Raw genomic sequence first — 16,280 nt, 5'->3', positions numbered from 1 at the left:
CACAACCTAGAATAAACTCTTATACGCTCAAATTATACCTCCCTAAAGAAGTATAAGCGGTCGTATCAAGTAAAGAATCCAACTATTAAGTTAGATAGATCCCATGAGGAAAATGATTTAGACTTAACTTCAATGTACAATCACTTCTATTTAGTCAAGTCCTTTATGAAAATAGGAAATTAAAAGAGGGATTTTGTAAAAGAAAAGTCTTTTAATATTGCTAAGTAAAACAAGTAACCAGATTAAATCTTTGGTGTTTATCAAGTTGTGAGAGAAACTAGAGTGCAAGTGTTCCCCGTAGGTTCATAACGCCGTATCCCTAGCTATAACAATTCTTCCCTAGTGTTTTGCATGTAAAGTGATAAGTTAGGTATCTCTAAATCCTTAGTCTGACATTTAGAGAATTTCACCCTGTACCTTGGTCCGGCTACGTGTGTCTAAAGTGCTAACCATTACCTTTACTTCATATTAAGCATCGTATTCGATGTATGACTTAGTTATTACTTCACACCAATCGAGACTAGCCTATTAGATAGTATCCTACTAAATCTTTGTTAATAATTCTTTTACTATGAACTACCTCCTTGATCTGGCAAGTAGAAACACGGCAAGTTCTAATGCGTGCACTCATTAAAAGGACTTCTAAGCAAAAGAATTATTACTGCATGCAATAACCTATTTGAGATTTGTTATTAAGTTAGATTTACTTTGTTAATCGCCCATAGTTCCCACAACCCTAGTTGTGGATTTTGTTACCCATGCATAGAAGAACACAATTCATAGTAGATAAACAATAAATGATGAACTTACTTTGACAAATTCGAGTAAAATCCAAAAATTCAACTTGAAACAATAAGAATTCACTTGAAAACCAAATCCGGAAAATTGAATTAATGCTAATGTTGCAAAACCCAATCTCCAAAAACAAACTAAGAAAAGTCATAATAGAATCCAACCCCAAAAATGAGGTTTTCCACCCTATTTATAGGAATATTGTCTTAAATTATAAGTAATTAAAATAAGGAAAGTTGTCCAAAAAATGCGGCTTCAATCGACGACCCCCATAGACGGTCCGTCGGTGAAACGACGGACCGTGGATTGCCTCCGTAAGTCCAGACATAGCATCTCTTTTTATCCTTCAACTAGAATCTTCTCTGATCCAACCAACAACATGTTCTGTCGATGCACATACGGTATGTCTATGCTTTACGTCGTTCCATACTTAGATTTTCTTCAACTTCGGGTATTGGGACATTCTCAGATCAGATCGATGATTTACCAGGACGGTCTGCCGATCAATCGATAGACCGTTGATCCTTCATTATCCCCACACCTTGTTAGATTTCCCTGAGTTTCTCTTGATGCCTGAAGTTCCAATCGACGGTCACCATCTACGGTCCGTCGATGAGACGACGGTTTGTCAATGGCCTTCGTGGGTCACTTCTGCACTAAATATCAGTTGCCTTCTGCGTTTTGGTTTTGGACACCTTTCTTGCAAAACCAAGATAAAAACATGTTAAAACTTTTACAAAAAGGCTCTAGACACACACCAATCTTAAGGAAAAAGCATTGAAAGTACTGTGAAACCACGGTACATTAACACCCTCAACTTAAATTCGTTGTTTGTCCTCAAGTGACGCACTATGACTCAACACAACACTTTGTACAAAAGTATCCTCTTTTAAGATTTTAAAATCACTTGGCTATCAATCCCAACTTTTTTGTTGCTTTAGTATATGTTTCTACTCTTAGGCTTGATAGGCTAACTCATATGGATCAGACCATGACATAGACTCACCATGAAACGACACCTCTACTCTTTTGCCTCTCGCCAAGGTACCAACTTTCTTATATTGCAACTAGTGCCCTCACTTCAAAATATATCCTTATTTTTCGCACAGTGATTTTAGCTTTGAGTATAAGGATCATGATTCAACACTCACGCTCAAAATAAATTCACACCTTGTTAGTACTTGTCGCCATAGGCTTGCTCTTATTTTCACTGCTTAAGTTCACGACATTAGACTTTTAGGATCACGATAGGCTTTCTTGGCCTGTAACGTAGGCTTGGGGTCAGGTATGGTACATATGAATACATTTTAATGACTTTTTGCCCTCCTTGAAATTACGGATAAGCGTCCTACCTCTTGCATTATCTATTATGTCCTCCTTTTCTTTTCTTGTCATCTTTGACTTACTTTCTCCTTTGTTCTTTGTGGAAGTGACTCTTACTTCTTTTGGTTCAACTCTTTTTCTTTCTTTCCTTTTATGTTTTCATTCATTTGAAAATTTTAACTGAGTCACTTCTCTTGATCACTTTTTCTTTCCTTTTCCACATTACTCTTTTCCTACCCATTTTTTGGGTTATCACTCATAATAGCCACCCTCTACTTATGGCTTTGCCATGAGTCAAGTTACACATTATCCAAGGTTGGGTCAGGGTTAAGACGAGGTTAGTTTCTACATTAGCCACCCTAAACTTATGCTTTTGGCCTAAGTTGAGGTGCACATGTCCAAGGAGAGACCAGGGCCAACATATTATACCCAGGGAAGGTAAGTTGGTGAAGAAAAGAAAGGTCTATTATAGGTTCAACGTATTTGGATCAAAAAAGGGATAACAAGTTCATTTGGTTCACCTTACTTTAGGCTAGATGTTTTCTAATTTTGAACAAGAACTTATGATCCTTTCCTAGCTATCTAACACAGATACCTTTTGCAGGATTAACAGGGCAAGTTTTAGCTAGGTACCAACAGTGAAAAAATCAAATTTCCTCACACTCTCTTGACACCTCATTACCCTATCAGATTGTCAGACACCTAGATTGAGGGTTATGCAGTGGGTGCATCTCTATTTCATGATTAGATCCAACACATTCAACTTCTTTATTCCCATTCATGCAATCATTTTCTTAGATAGGGATATCATTCATGTTTGGCCATCATTCCTTATATTTCACTTTCATATTTTGTACAAGTTACGACATGTCGATTCAATTGGAAAGTAATCAGTCTCTTGGGGCAAAAGAACACAGGCAAGAAAACCCCTAAGAGAGGATCATGAGTTAGGATACTCAGACTTCACCCTAACACTCACTTTCTATTTACCTCACCCCTAATAAAAAAGCATGCAATTTTCCCCAATGCATAAAAAATATAAAGACAGGATGGTAGGTAAAGCAAATTTGAGGCGCATAGCGCCAAAAATCAATAAGCAGGCGGGTCTGGTTTCATGAAACCCGTAACCTCTGTAGTAAGGACACCCTCAGTGATGCCCATAGAAATATCCGCACCCTCAGTGGTGCTTCTGTCAACATCCTCAAGTCTGGAACTACATGCCCCCACATCCAACTTTCAAGCCCTCATCTGACCGGTCTCCTAATTAATCAACGAGGCTTTCCTCGCAACCTTAAGGTCCGTCTTCTCCTTCTTCCTTGCATGGGAATCCTCTCCCTCGGTGATGCGGCTGGAACAGTGCCTCTTGGCACGCTCACATAGCTCAGGCAGCGGTGCAGTGAGAGTAGTGAATAGTGCAGCAAGAAATGTGTCCTCCGCTAGCTCAATGGGTGTAGTCTCAGGATCATGCCCCTCATCTCCAGGATACCGTCAACATCCACCCACAAACTTGCCAGTGCCTCCTAAAGATTAGTCAAGTCAATGGTGGGGGTTGGGCGTGCAAGAACTCGTAGCTTAAATGAATCAAGGCGCTGGTGAACCGCTTGAATTTTTAGCTCCATCTGTTGGGACACCCTCTTCTGAATCTGATCCTCAGCCTCGATAATGAATTTCTGCATTCAAGGCTGGATATGATGCACCAAGGTGGCCATTTGGGCCTCTAACTTCTGGACCCTAGCTATCGGGACCAGTGCTACAGATGGTGGAGTAGACCAAGAGAAACTGGGTGCTCTACTAGTGCCATGGCGGACTTGGCCGGGGTGGTCTCAATAGACTCTAAAGTGGCAGGATCAGCCCCTTTTTCTAACTCTACCGTATCCATTAATTTCTCACTCAGTGGCTACAACTCATCTCTAGTCCCTCTATGAGGTAGCGCCACATTGGCCTCATCCATGATGAGACCTATATCCACAGTCCCGGTCAAAGTACGGAGGACATCACAGTGCCAAATAGGCACTCCAACATCCTTGCATAACTGGAAGATCAAACAGGTGAATGGGTAAGTAGTAGAGGTCTTTAAAGCTCTCTCATATATCACCGAGATCAATAACTTTGAAAAGTTGATCTTCAACCCGGACACCAATGCTGCAACTAATATCGCTCTATCCCATGTAAGAATGTTATCTGCTGCTATGGGATATAGGCGGTGGAAGACTAACAACCAGAAGAACTTGGATGTGAAAGTGAGGTTGGCCTTTCTAATGAAGACTTTGGGGTCCAACACCCAGTCTGCTCCCTCACCGTTAATGGACAACTGTTGTGCAATCCACCTCTTGGTGGACTCTCTCTGATCTCTGTTCCGCTGAAAGTGGCCATTCTTGACCAAATTCTACTTATAATCAAACTCCGGAGTAAGGGGATCCCTCGCAGCACCAGTGGGCACACCATATACGAAGCGGCGGATGGAAGTAGGAGAAATGTCCACCGAGAAGCCTCGAACTAAAACCTCTGTTAGTGGGTCCTGTTTGGATGGTTTTGCCGGTCTATCCAAAGATCCTTTGAGAGTCGCTACATATGAGGCGTAAAATTCTCTAACAACCTCCACCCTATATGACCCCAGGCTCCTATCCATCCATTCAAGACTGTGGCTGGTAAACAATCTATGCACATCAACTGAGTCATCACCATCTTGTCATTCAGCATCTTTGCGTACCTGTAGATCTAATACTGACCATCGACGCACCACCAATTAGGATCATCAAGAACCAGTGTAAGGACATAATCTTGGGGTGCCAGACCAGACTCCGAACTATGAGCTTCATCAGACAAGGCAGGAGGGCAGGCACCTCTGGCTGAGTGGCTCCAAGTGATCCGGAACGAAGGCAGTGGCCTTATTCGACCTTGTAGATTGAGCCGACTCTGAACTTGAAGCCTCTTCGGAGTTAGACACTCCATCAAAACCCGAGGCAGACCCATACGGTATGCCGATCAGTGTGCGCTCCTCATAAGACTGGGAATTGACTACGCCAGACGCCACCTTCTTGAGGGTGCTTCAAGTGGCTCTAGTAGCTGGTATAGGGGTCTGGATGCCTGGGGGCACATTTTTAGATCATGCTCATCATCGAAATTGCCAATCATTCGACGGGATGCTGCCACAGACTTGAACCTACCCCTAAAAAAGATGATATCTATTTTGGGGGCCATATGTACCTGGAAAGCAATTTGCTAGTCTCATTGCAATCATACTATGCAAGAGAAACAATCAAAACAGAACCTTGAAAGACAAAGCACACTCTATTGCAGAATTGAGTACTGGTTGACTGACATTTTTGATGGCACGTCGATGAATTGACGATTCATCGATAACGTCCGCCGTTGGACACTTAGAGTTTTTTTTAGTCTTCATTCTATAGACATCTCAATTGGAAACGACGGACGTGCAGAACGACTCGTCGATCAATCGACGAACCATAGTCCACTTTCGTCATCTCAAAGTTTATCATTTATAAAATTGACCAATCGAAAGAACCCATCTACGGTCCGTCGATCAGCCGAAGGTCCATAGATGGGGTCTTGAGCTGGTGGTTAGAGATAAATTTCAGGCCTTGTTTTTAAGAAGCACAATTTGACAACTTTTAGACCTTCATTAGTTCACCCAACACAATACAACAAATACAAGACTAATTCTTAATCCTTAGGGTTTGGATTATGCAAGTTTCAATCTCGAATTCTATGGTGCTATTAAACCCTAAGTCAGAACGTCAACAATCAGTTTGTTTTTATACAGATTACACCCCCAACTCAATCACTTTCTATTATTCCAAACGACATAGTACCCATAATTTAAAAAGTTAACATGCAATTCTGCCCCGAAGTCAAGACCTACAAACGAATTTTTCATTTCCAACAACAAATGAATGAGAATTTATTAAGAAAATAGAATTGAAATACCTGAAATCAGTAGTGGAGTGAATGAGTGGGTGATCTTCTCAACAACCGACCTAAGTGCCTGCCTTCGAGCACAGATCGGAGAAAACAAAAGAGATAGAGTAGAATCTGGGAAGGGGAGGGTTTTTGGATTATAGGGGAATTGGGATTTGAGGAGATTCTGATGAAAATGGAAGTGGACAATGTGGTAATGTGATGGGAAAACAAGAAAATAAGGGGAGGGAAATGATTGGCAAGAATTTGAAAAGAATTTGGAGGTTATTTGAACATATTTATTTTAATATAACTGGTCGGGTCAGGTCGGGTCACTTGTTCTTTGGACTAACGACACCCCCTCGATGGTCCGTAAGTCAGTCGATAGATCGTCGATTGCACAAAGACTTAGACAAAATTTCAGGACGTACCTAGGATCTAAGGACACCATCGACAGTCTGTCGATGGAACGACGGTTCGTCTATGGGGTTCGTAGATATGTGCACCAGACCATTTTCTACAAAATTCTTGGTATTGGTCCCTGGACATTGAACACCCATTAATTTATTCTTTTGTGTTTTTCTGGACACTTTTGAGACACAGACCCTAAACTAATCTCTAGCCAACATATTAAAAAAATAATGCATGAAGATGAGGAAAACAAAAATGAAACAAGAGAATGCAACTTTTCAAACAAAGAAAAGAAAAACCTATTGTTGGCTAGAGGATACACCTTGGATTGTCTCCCAAAAAGGACTTGATTTAGCGTCGTGGCACGACACACGATACTGGTTACTTAGATTTCATCAAGACAATATGCCTCAACCACTTCATGGACACTCTCCGCATGCCCTAGGTAGATCATTCTTTGCCCACTTCAACCACTCCATGTGGGAACACTTTAGTGATAAGGAATGGCCCCGTCCACTTGGAATTGAGTTTATCCGGAAACAAGCATAACCTAGAAATGAATAGAAGCACCAAGTTCCTAACAAAAAATTCTCGCTTTTCAATCCTTTGGTCATGGTACTTCTTCATCTTCTCTTTGTATATGGCTGAACTTTCATATGCTTTTAGGCGAAACTCATCAAGCTCATTCAACCCGTTAAGTCTCTGCTCCAGTGCTTCATTCCAATCCATATTCAGTTTCTTCATCGCCCACATGGCCTTGTTCTCTAACTCAACTGGCAAGTGAATAGCCTTCCCATATACAAGTTGGTATGGAGACATACCAATGGGGGTCTTGTATGCAGTCCGGAAAGCCTCCTTGACCAATCCGTTTTATTAGCATTTACCATTTTCAAAAGAATTTGCTTGATGTCTCGATTGGACACCTCAACTTGCCCACTAGTATGTGGATGGTACGGAGTTGCCACATTGTGGAGAACCCCATATTTCTCCAATAGCCCTTTGAACAACTTATTGCAAAAGTGAGATCCCCCATCACTAATAATGGCTCTAGGTGTGCCAAATCTAGAGAGGATGTTCTTTTTCAAGAACGCGTGACACTCTTCCATATTGTTAGAAAGAGTTATGGCTTCCACCCATTTTAACACGTAGTCCACCACCACAAGTATATATTTCATCCCATGAGAACTCACAAACGGGCCCATAAAATCAATGCCCCATACATCAAACAACTCAATCACTAGAATGGGATTTAAAGGGATCTCTTGCTTCTTCGAAATTCCTCGATTTCTTTGGAACCTATCACATTACTTGGCGAACTCATGAGCATCTTAGTGAATGGCTGGCAAATAGTAACCCCACTGCAAAATCTTGTGGGCAGTCCGGATACCACTATGATACCCATCCACAGGTGATGAGTGGCATGCTTCAAAAACACTTAGCATCTCCACTTCTGGCACGCAACGGTGGATGAACCCATCAACACAACTCTGGTATAAGTAAGGCTCATCACAAAAGAAATTTTTCACATCATGCATGAACTTCTTCCTTTGATGAAAGGACAAGTTCGATGGGACTATATCATTAGCCAGATAATTCACAAAATGGGTGAACCATGGAATCAAATCATGAGAAACGACCAATACATGCTCATCAGGGAAGGTATCATTAATTTTAGCCTTTTCACCAACCTCACGCATAGCTTCATCGTCCAATCTAGACAAGTGATCGGAAACTTGATTTCCACTCACTTTTCTATCTTTCACCTCAACATCAAACTCTTGCAATAGTAGCACCCGTCTCATCAACATTGGTTTTGCATCCTTCTTTGCCATCAAATACCTCAAAGGGAGTGGTCAGTATGCAATATAACTCTCGTGCAAAGCAAATAAGAGCAAATTTTCTCCAAAGCAAATACCACCACAAGGAGATCTTGTTCAGTCACAGTGTAGTTCTTTTGTGCTTCATTGAGGGTCTTACTTGCATAATAGATGGGGTGAAGGATTTTATCCCTTCTATGTCCCAATAACACACCAAGAGCAACCCCAATAGCTTCACACATTACCTCAAAAGGCTTACTCCAATTTGGGGAAATAATCATGGGTGCAGCCTTCAAACAAGATTCATCAAAATAGAATTTACATTCCTTCTCAAGTAATTTGCACAGAGGATTTGCAATTTTTGAGAAATTTTAATAAACCTTTGGTAGAAGCCCGCATGTCCTACAAAACTTCTCACACCTTTTACAAAGATGGGTGAAGGAAGTTTCTCTAAAACTTCAACTTTCGCTCAATCAACCTTTATCCCCATCTTTGAGATGCGATGACCCAATACTATACCTTATTTAACCATAAAGTGACATTTCTCCAAATTTATCACAAGATTGCAATCTTCACATCTTTTTTGAACACCGATCAAAAGAGTCGCCAACCACTGAATAGTCATCCATAAACACCTCAATAGTGTCCACCATATAGAAGAATATCGACATCATACATCTTTTGAAATTGGCCGGTGCATTACACAACCCAAAAGGCATCCTCTTGAATGGGAACGTCCCATAAGGGCAATTAAAGATGGTCTTCTTTTGATCTTCCGGGACAATAGAGATTTGATTGTAACCCGAATAGCCATTAAGAAAACAATACCATCATTTTCTTACGAGTCTATCTAACATCTGGTCAATAAAGGGCATCGAGAAATGGTCCTTCTCAGTCCATGCATTTAATTTCCAGTAATCCATACAAACTCTCCATCCAGTCATCGCCCTCATTGAAACAAGCTCGTTCCTCTCATTGGGATCTACTGTTACTATTTTTTGGCACATACTGAAGAGGACATACCCAACTATTATCTGGAATAAGGTATATGACTCTGGAATCTAACCACTATGATCTCCTTCTTTACAACCTCTTGCATAGGTGTATTCAACCGTCTTTGGAGCTCAATACTTGGCTTGTGATCGGGCATGAGTTTGATTTTGTGGGAACAAATATCGGCAGGGATCCCAATAATGTCCGCAATAGTCCAACCAATGGCTCTTTTTAACCTCTTCAACAATTCTACCAAACACTCTACTTGTTGCACATTCATATTCGATGCAATGATTACCGGCAAAGTGTCCTCTTTTCCTAAGAATACATACCTCAGATAATCTAGTTTTGGATCCTTCTCAATATACGGTCTCGCGGATGGAGACTCGCAATGCTTCATATCTAACTCTAATATTCTTTGGTTTTGACTGATATTCACCTCATTCAAGTGACGCAAGCAAAGACCTATACTCTTCAATACCATCACTCTCAAAATTCATGATCACTGCCGCTAGTGCCTCAACACCAAGGCGCTCTTTGATTTGTACCTCAGACGTACTCTCAACCCTGTAGGATATAGCAGATACTTTTTGGCGCTCACCACTCTACTTCATGGACGTACAAATATTGAAAGTTTCTTCTTCATTGTTCAACCTAAACTTCATCTGCCCTTTTTCCATATCAACCAAGGTGTGAACTAGTAGCAAGAAACAGCCTCCCAAGAATAATAGGCACCTCAAAATCCACCTCAAAGTGAAGAATCACAAAATCGACCGGAAATATAAACGACTACACCTTCACGAGCACATCATGGAGTATCCCAATGGGCTTCTTCACTATTCGATCGGCCATCAATAATCGCAGTGAAGTGGGCTTTAGGTCACCCAAACCCAATTTCTTTTAAACGGAGAGAGGCATGAGATTTATGCTTGCACCAAGATCACATAGTGATTTAGCAAAGTGTAATAACCTGATGGTACATGGAATAGTGAAAGCGCCCAGATCTTCCTTCTTCTGTACAAAAGACTTTGTAGCTATAGCACTACAATGCTTCATTGGGTCATCATCCTTAAAACTTACCAATCTCTTCTTTGTAACCATATCCTTCATGAACTTGGCTTAACCGGGCATTTTTACCAAAACTTCTATCAAAGGAACATTGATTGAAAGCTTTTTCAACATAGTGATAAAATGTCGGTATTTATCATCATCAGTCTTCTTCACCAATCTCTGAGGGAATGGTGGTGGTGGTGGTCTAGGAATGGGGATCACTTTTGTACCTATACTTCTTTCACCATTTTGTTCACCAATTCACCACTAGTTTCCACTACTTCTTCATCTTTTCTCATCTCATCTTTTACCACAAACGTCATAGGTGGATCAATAGTTTGCTTACCTCCTCGAATAGTGATTGCCATGCAATGTCCATCATTTTTAGGATTTTAAATGGTATTGCTAGGAAGAGTGCCCGATTGTCGTGGGTTCACAGTAGTGGACAATTGGGCCATTTGTAACTCAAGATGCTTAATCGAGAATGCATGTGCATCAAACTTTTGCCCAACATTAGCCAAATCACCTCTTAATTCCTTGATGTGCTCATCACTAGCATCAAACCTTCTCATCATCTTCTGCAACATATGGTCAACTCGCGCTATACTACCTCCATCATTCCTAGGAGAAACTTCCCAATTTTGAGGTGGAACATAGGGCCCACTTCGATCATTTCTGTTACCATAATTATCCCGGTTGAAGTTGTTGTTGCGTTTATAGTTTCCATCTCAAACATACTAGACCTATCTATTCTAATTCCCATAATTCTAACCTTGATATCCTTGACCTTGACGTCAATTCTCCTGATTGGAGCCTTAGGTGTTCGGTCGGAAACCCCTGTCTGATCATTCACTGTATAATTATCCTCTTCATAATAGTATTCATCCGCTGGAGGTAGTGGTTTAGTCATTGCATTTACCTTCTCTGCACCTCAAGTGACATATTTTAAAACCAATCCAAGCTCAGTTCTCATTTGATCCATCTCTTCACGAATCTCATCGGCGGCCAGATTGTGTATAGATTGCACTGCAAAGGTGTTTCTCTCCCAGTGTCTGACATTCTAGTACTCCAAGATTTGTTGTTGCGAGAGATTTTCTCCAACTTTTATGTGATCTCTGCATATGTGCACTAACTATAAGAACAACCCGCAATAGTGTCTAACACTTCTTTATTATTATCATCTTGTCCCCAATAGAAGTAATCTTTCAACGACTCATCATCAATGCGGTGGTTCGGGACACCTCTCAGTAAGCAGTAAATTTGTCGTAAGTGCTACTTATCGACTCCCTATGTAGTGCCACAAAGTTGTTCACTTTATCTTTGTTAAGCTTTTTCGAAGCCAGGTAGTACTTTGCTAGGAAGACATCCCTCAATTGATCCCAGATATAGATCGAATTATAGGAAAACTCAGTAAACCATATTGCGGCCTCTCCTGGCGATATATGAGGGAAGACGCTCATGTCTAAGTCTGGCCTCCCCAAACAACTCTTGCACACAGACCCCAGTTTGGATATGTGAGCATGGAGATCTTCAAATGGTAGCCTTGAAAACAAATCCCTCGCAGTGAGCATCTGAATCAGACTACTCGTTACCACGAATGTGTGCCCCTTCGGTAGAGGAGGTAGAACAAGAGTTCCATCAGATTCAGTGATATTGACGTTGCCCCTATAGAACTCTTGAGGGTGTGGTATATGAGGTTGCATCCTCAAATCATCATCAGTTGGATTTTTTGCAACAACTTAGTTACGAGCATCAACCAGTGGTGGGAGCTGGCGATTGATCCCATCACCTAGATTAGTTGGGTTCTACGGATTATTCATTCTTCAAACCGTATGGTTCAGTTGATGATCAAATGGAAGTATTTGTTCTCCTCGGCTCCGTGTACTTGGCATACACTAGAGCTATATCTAAGAGAAATAAAAATAAAAGAAAAAAAAGTAAAATTAGGAAATTGTTGACGAAATTTCAATAATGTTATTAATGTTAATATAGAAGCCACTTTCTCCGGAAGCGGCGCTAAAATTTAATACGCTCAAATTATACCTCACTAAAGAAGTATAAGTGGTCATATCAAGTAAAGAACCCAACTATTAGGTTGGGGTCGATCCCACGAGGAAAATGATTTAGACTTAACTTCAATGCAAGATTACTTCTATTTAGTTAAGTCCTTTTCGAAAATAGAAAATTTAAGGGGGATTTTGTGAAACAAAACTCTTTTAATATTGCTAAGTAAAACAAGTAACATGATTAAATCTTTGATGTTTATCAACTTGTGAGAGAAACTAGGGTGCAAGTGTTCATCATAAGTTCATAAAGTCGTAGCCCTAGCTATAAGAATTCTTCCCTAGTGTTCTGCATGTAAAGTGATAAGTTAGGTATCTCTAAATCCTTGGTCCGATATTTAGATAATTTCGCCCCGTACCTTGGTCCAACTACGTGTGTTTAAAGTACTAACATTACCTTTACTTCATATTATGCATCGTATTCGACGTATGACTTAGTTATTACTTCGCACCAATCAAGACTAGCCTATTAGATAGTATCCTACTAAATCTATGTTGATAATTCTTTTCCTATTAACTACCTCATTGGTCCGGTAAGTAGCAATAAGGTGAGTTCTAACACGTGAACTCGTTAAAAAGACTTCTAAGGAAAGAATTACCAATGCATGCAATAACCTATATGAGAATTGTTATTAAGCTAGGTTTACTTTGTTAATCACCCATGGTTCCCAGAACACTAGTTCTTGATTTAGTTACCCATGCATAGAAGAACACAATTCAAAGTAGATAAATAATAAATGATGAACTTAATTTGACAAATTTGAAGAAAATCTAGAAATTCAACTTGAAACAATAAGAATTCACTTGAAAACCAAATCCGAAAAATTGAATTAATGCTAAAGTTACAAAACCCAATCTCCAAAAACAAACTAATAAAAGTAGTAATAGAATCCAACTCCAAAAATGAGGTTTTACACCCTATTTATAGAAAATATTGTCCTAAATTAAAAGGAATTAAACTAAGGAAAGTTGTCCCAAAAGCACAGCCTCAATCGATGACCACCACAGAAGGTCCGTCGATGAAACGACGGACCGTGGACTGCCCTCAATAACTTCAGACTTAGCATCTTCTCTGATCCAATCGACGGACCAACAACACGGTCCGTCGATGCACCTACGGTCCGTCGATGCATTCTGTCATTCCATACTTAGCTTTTCTTCAACTTCGGATACTGGACATTCTCTGATCAGATCGACAATTTACCAAGACGGTCCATCGATCAATTGACGGACCATTGATCCTATTGTAGCCCCACACTTGGTCATATTTCCCCGAGTTTCTCCAGATACATAAACTTCCAATCGACGGTCACCATCTACGGTCCATCGATGAGACGACGGTCCGTCGATGGCCTTCGTGGGTCACTTCTGTACTAAATCTCAACTGCATTTTGCGTTTTGGTTTTGGTCACCTTTCCTGCAAAACAAAGACAAAAGCATATTAAAACCATTACAAAAAGGTTGTAGACACACACAATCTTAAGGAAAAACATTGAAAGTACTTTACGGTAGATCAAACTTCTGCAAAGATAAAGCAATAGACCTCAACAATTCTTCTACAAAAAATCATAAACAAGAGTCTTAAATTCCATGTTAACCACCAAAAGACATGAAATCCACAAACCAAATACCCAGTTGAGCTTAGCTAATTTTTATTCCCATTACTTGTCTTTGGAACTCAAAAAGAGAAGAAGTCGCTAAATACTAAGAAGCAACAAAGAAACTCAGTACACCATATCAAAGTCCTAATTTCTTGCATTTCAGCATGTTTGAAATGGAATTTTTCTTATAACTAAAATTGTCAATGAAAACCATCAATCTTGATTCTTAATAGCAAACAGCCAAGTTAATTTTTGATGTTTCCAGTTACTATCAAACCACGAGAAAATTTAACAAGCTATTGATTTGAACATGAGAAGATGAAGAGACTTAAAGTTATATGCACAAAATATATTATATACTCCCTCCGATTCAATTTGTTTCCCTAATTTTACCTTGGCACGGTCTTTAAAAAGAAAAAGAAGACTTTTTAAAAAAAAATTGTTCTCTTAGATTAAAGAGATGTACAATGTAGCAAAATATCTTTTAATTTTGTGATCATAAATATGCCACGTGGAAAGTTAAGAATTAAAGAGTCATCAAATAAGAAAAGCGACATTTTTTAAAGTAGACTAAAAAACAAAAAAACAAGATAAACAAATTGAAATGGAACCGAGAGAAAATAGATTTTCATTAACAAATGATATATCTTACAACAACAAATGATGTATTCCTTTAATCCACAATGAGCAGCAACTGACCCAACCCATTGTAATGTTTGTAGTAAATCCCATTTCCAAGGTACAGTAATGAAGGATAAACACAACTATTATTAACTACTCCAAGCTAATCTATATATCTCTGAACTAGTACATACAATAGATAAACAAAATCACAAATCTGACACAATAACTTTCGGAACATAAAAACCATATCATTTCGTCAATAAATACTCTTTCAAAAGAACAATAAAAACTTGATGTACTCTGGGAAACAACTGGACATCTCGACTCAATGTATACAGTTTATTCAAATCTGGGAAACAACTAGACTTCTCGACTAAATGTATACAATTTATTCAAATCTGGGAAATAACTGGACATCTCGACTTAATGTATACAATTTATTCAAATCTGGGAAACAACTGGACATCTCGACTTAATGTATACAATTTCTTCAAATGACAAAACTAATTTTTCTTAACTTCACCAAATGACTAAATACTGTATTTTAAATCACATGAATAATCTTAACCAATTGCTCGATTCTTGAAAAATATAAGTTGTGCATTTTTAAAGTATACAACACGAGTGCAACAACATTCATAGAGAATCCAAATCAGGCATTTTAAATGTGTTGACCAGATCAACTGAGTGTGTATAATTTTTCAAATACCCTAACTATAGTATATACTTAAGTAACTAAATTCTAGATTATGAATCACACAAGACAACTGTATATTTGAATAAAAAACATCACTACTCGTTGATCAGATCTACAGTTATATCGATAAAACAATTTTCTTACATCAAAAACACAAAAACAGCACTATAAAACACTAATCAGATCAACAAAACCATAGTTCCACAAACCTCAAATCCATTTCCAATAAACATACAAACAGATCTACCAAAAAAACTCAAAAGCACAGACTAATCAAAACACAACAAAACCTCAAAAAAAGTAAAGTTACATAAAAATTGCTATATTTTACATATCTAAGCAAACCAAAGTGCTAAAAGAGAATCAAAATAAGATCATAGAACAAAAGAGAATGTTGTATTACCTGCGTTCAACTCGCCTTAGAAATTGCTGCGACGAAAGAGGAAATGAAGAGAAAAGGAGAAGAACGAGGAATTTAACGATAAAAAGGGTTCAAATGTGGAATAGAGAAGCAATATATATATATACACACGAAATGCTACACTCAATTTTACTACCATGCTCTTGGTTGCGGTTGTCCTTTTTTTGACTATGGAGAAAAAAATAATAATTATGGGTTAGGTTAGACTCGTTTGACTATGAGAATTATTTGCTTTTAGTTTATTTGAATTTTATTGTTTGACTATGAACATTTTAAATATAAAAATTATATTTGTGTTACAAATTCACTTAATTGTGTAGATGCTTCTTTAATCTATCCTAAGGTAATGTTTACATTTATTATATTAATTAAATATTATAGTAACACATTATCAAATATTGTAAAAGGATGATTTTAACATCCTATAAAAGGATGATCAACAAAAGATATTAAAGAATATTGTCTACTCTATATTCCTCATTAGTATTTGTTTTCAATTTTTTGTTTAGTATTATTGCATTTTGCTCTCGTATTACACACATTATCAGCACGAATCTCTAGCCAACTGAG

At 38.7% G+C, this 16,280-nt stretch overlaps 1 long non-coding RNA gene and 1 pseudogene across 1 annotated transcript; both read right to left on the bottom strand.

The window, feature by feature from the left end:
* Window positions 1-10,054: 10,054 nt before the first annotated feature.
* On the bottom strand, window positions 10,055-12,152 carry LOC138340810 (uncharacterized; annotated as a pseudogene).
* A 965-nt stretch (window positions 12,153-13,117) lies between these two features.
* Window positions 13,118-15,921, bottom strand: LOC104647125 (uncharacterized). Its single transcript, XR_741228.4, has 2 exons — window positions 15,693-15,921; window positions 13,118-13,784 (listed from the first exon to the last, which is right to left on the bottom strand). It is a non-coding gene; the product is annotated as an uncharacterized lncRNA (long non-coding RNA).
* Window positions 15,922-16,280: the final 359 nt, after the last annotated feature.

The sequence above is a fragment of the Solanum lycopersicum genome, chromosome 1, assembly GCF_036512215.1.
Source record: "Solanum lycopersicum chromosome 1, SLM_r2.1".
In the NCBI taxonomy this organism is placed as follows: domain Eukaryota; kingdom Viridiplantae; phylum Streptophyta; class Magnoliopsida; order Solanales; family Solanaceae; genus Solanum; species Solanum lycopersicum.
Note: the sequence above shows the minus strand (reverse complement) of the source record. Positions and strands in the feature narration are given on the sequence as shown.